Below are 4271 nucleotides of genomic sequence, written 5' to 3' on the forward strand. Positions count from 1 at the left end.
ATGAGTAGGGTCAACATGGATTTTTGACTCGAGTTTGACTTCTGTTGACCTAGGGTTTGGTCAACCTTGTCTTTAGGAAACCATGGAGGGGTAAATTGGTCTTTTCCCACTTTAAGAGAGAGACAGAGAGAGGGATAATTTAGTAAAATGAGTAATTTAAAGAGTAATTAGATATAACTATCTTATGTGATTAGGAGGAGGCTAGACTTAGTGATCTGTGTGAGAGAGTATTCATTCACTTAGCTTACTTATTAGGTGAGTTTTCTCACTATACTTACCAAGAGTGGTCATTATGTGATTGAGCTATTTTATGTGTTTACCTGTCTATTGTAACATTCTGCATTATGTCTTGTGATTGTTGCTGAATGTTGTTGCTATGAGTTTACTGAGTTGGGACCGGAGGGTTCCAGTGAGACACATTGACCGCAGGCTCTTATTGAGTTATGGCCTAGAGTGGCTAATGAGTTGTGTGTGAAATTTTGGGGAACTCACTAAGCTTTGTGCTTACCGTGTTATGTGTTATGTGTTTCATGGCACACGGGACAATCTCAGACTTAGCCTTTCTCTTTACCATTTGGTCTAATGGTTCAACCATGGATAATCCCTTTCCATTGCGAAGAGAATATTTTTCTAGACTTTGAATGTTTCCATTGTCAATGTCAATGGAAGTTCGGGAAGTATATCTTCCAATCAAATTTGCTTTACCAATGCGCCAAATCATTTCCGATTCAGCAACAATTAGCAAATAGGTAAGATCAATAAGGTTCACATCGTGGTCTGTCATATAACAATCTTTAATGAACTCACTATATGACTTAGAAAGTTATTGAAGAACCAAGTCAATAGCCAACTTCCTCGAGACAATGACATCTAACATTCCTAGCTTGTCAATATGTGACTTCATCTCCAAGACGTGCACACACACAGACTTTCCATCTTTGTGTTTTCTAGCCAATAGAGTTTGAGTGACCTTGAACTTTTCAAGTCTGCAAACATATGGGGCAGGGAGAACTATTGGAGGAGGTGGAGGAAGTGAAGTATGATTTCCAGTTCCATCAATGCAAGACAAAGAGATTGATCTTTCACCTTGATCGCCATGTGGAATATTATCTTCATGAGGAAAGCTTTTTCCAAAAGATTTGGGAAGACCATAGTTGTCAATACTAGACATCTACAATGGAGAAATTCAAATTAGTTGATTTAAGTCCTTAATATAACACCCATATGAAATATTAAGGCTAGGACCCAACACAATATTTTGCATATTGGAAGAGGGATGCCATAATCCAATTGCAAAATATTTGAAGGTAGGTAAATGATGATTCACCAATTTCCACCATGAAAAACGAAAATGAATATTAAGTTTTAAATGAATTAAAATTCCTAGATTCTTTTGAGATTCATTGAACTTTTCAATGGCATGTTTAATCTCGATTATGCCCTTCAAGTTTGTGACTGGGATACCGAGGATCACAAACAAGGTGTGAATAACCATGCAAATTAGCTTGGTACTCCCGATGTCATTAATCACCTAATAAATGTGCCGGTTAACCACACACGCTACATTAATCAATGATAATTTACGAGAAACCCATTTTCATCCTTCATTAGTCTACATTAATGTGTCGGTTAACCACACACGCTCCACTACTGACAAATAAGGTGTAATGTGTAATTTCATGGATTGCATCAAATTCACATTTTTCCTAAAGTAACTAAGATTTGGGAATTAATAAAAGTGTTTACTTACGTTTTATTTTCATTATACTTTTAATGGAAGTTTGTGTCCTATCCTACTCGTTCGGCTAACGACCCTCCACTAGTCAAGAGTGTGGTGGGTAAGAATGGATACCCATTCAATCGCCATTTTATAGGCAATATCCATAAACACTCCTTATTGACCAGCTTCGTGAAGGAGGCATGCTAATGGTAAGACTGACTTTTTACTTATACATATATAATATATTAAACTTTTAATTTTATATAGTATAAGGATGTATTTTACACATTTAAAATACTTGGTGGTTTAATCTATTAATAAATTATAATCTTAATTTAATTAAACTTAAACCATGTGATTATGGATTTAATAATATTTTCTTAATTAAACATTTAATTAACTTAATAAATCCATAAGAGTGTAATTGAACTATTCAAAAACATCAAGGTTATAAAAATTCAAAATTAAAACTATTTAATTAATTTTTAAGTTATGAATCCAAGAGTTGCACCTTTTGAAACATTTCAATTACAAGAGTTAATGTTTCATAAAAGATAGTTTTTAAGCTCCAAAACTTGAGGGCAAGTTTTGTAACTCTTGAAAAACTTTTGGATTCCAAGTTTTTTAACTCCTTAAAAAAACTTTTAAGTTGCAAAATTTGATGGCAAGTTTTGTATCTCTCTTTAGTCATAAAAGGAGACTTTCTAAGTTCCATAACTTGACAACAAGTTATGAAGCTCTTCAATGTTATTTAGTTCAAATTTTAAACTAATAAAATACTCATATATTTTTATCTATTACTAATTTGACCTAATAACAAGATGATTCAAATTGTACAAATAATTAGAGTTTTATAAAAATAAGTAATTATCTTAAAACTTGACAATCATCATGTTATTGGATGGAGACAATCATTACCATATAAATAAAATCGAATTTTATGAGCCAAAACAGTTTGTGGTAATGATCCTATTCCAAAACAGGCCAAAAACTTGAAAAATCTGCCATCTAATGATCCAACTCATCAAGCCAGGCTATGGACTCGTCGAGTTCATGGTCATATGAGTCAACTCGTTGAGTCCACTCATGGGACTCGTCGATTCTAGGAGTCAGACAACAAAAAAAACATAAATTTTCTACTTTGAAAACGATAGAACTGCAATCATTTAACAGAAAACACCCATGGCTCTGATACCACCGTTGGGTTTTATGTAGTCTAACATCCCTATGGTGCACATACAAACCTAATGCTTTGGATCTAAGTTTTCTCTAGTTATACATGCAATATTATTTTCCAGAGAATGAAGCCTAACTAGCATACAAAATTTGAAGCATGAATCATAAAAACTAGTTAGAAGATTACCTATTTGTTGTAGTTTGTAGAACTTGGCATTTCAAGAGTTTAGCACCTCAAGTGTGATGCCTCAAACAAGTCAGAAATAACAAGAGCAATTGGAGGATGTTAAGAGAGAGGCTAGGAGCACAAAAAACAGCTAGGTTTACACCTTGGAGTACTAGTCGCCATTTTCCAAGCTTAGGGGTTCAATTTATAGTTTGGAATTCCTAGGGATTCAACTTGTAAACCCTAACTCATTTGGGCTTTTAATCCAATAACTCATTAGCCTTTTAGACCAACTCTTCATGGAATATCACAAAGATTTAGTCCAATTCTAATCAACATGGATCATTATCCAAAACTATAAATATCACTTATTTACCTAATCAGTCCCTGTAAATTTAATTAGTCTCTTTTTATCACTAAATTAATTCCAAATTAATTCTTGAAAAATACTAATTAAATAATATGATTTCTCAATATATTATTATTATAATATATTAATAAATCACATATAACCTCTTTCTTAAATATCCATTATGTCAAATTTCTTTGATGAAGGCAACCAGAAATGGATCATGTTACTCTCGGGTCAAGTACAAGTAATTATAGTTATGGGCTTAGACACCTAATCCAACAGGGGTATCATCAGGTGAGGGTCAGAAATAAGGGCATGGAGAAGACCGTGTTCTGAACTCATTATGGGCATTACGAGTTCGTGGTGATGCCATTTGGGCTCACTAATGCGCCTGAAATGTTTATGGATTGGATGAATCGGGTGTGCAGGCCGATGCTCGACCAATATGTTATTGTGGTCATTGATGATATCTTGGTGTATTCCAAGACTAAAGAGCAACATGAGGAGCACATTCGAGAGCCTTTGGGAGTATTGAGGTGGGAACTATTGTATGCCAAGTTCTCAAAGTGTGAGTTTTGGTTATGAGAGCTCCAGTTCCTGGGACATCTCGTTAACTAAGATGGGATTTTGGTCTCCGACCAAGATCAATGCCGTGATGCAGTGGGAGGTTTCAAAATCTCCCTCAGAGATCAGAAATTTCTTGGGTGTGGCGGGATACTATTAGAGATTTATTCAAAACTTTTCCAAGATATCAGTATCCCTCACTCGTTTTACGAGGAAGTGAGTGAATTTCTGTAGGGGCCCTAAGTAGCATGTTGCTTTTAAGATGTTGCGACAGAGGTTATGTAAGGCCCCTA

This window comes from Lactuca saligna, chromosome 9 (assembly GCF_052625555.1).
Source record: "Lactuca saligna cultivar CGN05327 chromosome 9, ASM5262555v1, whole genome shotgun sequence".
In the NCBI taxonomy this organism is placed as follows: domain Eukaryota; kingdom Viridiplantae; phylum Streptophyta; class Magnoliopsida; order Asterales; family Asteraceae; genus Lactuca; species Lactuca saligna.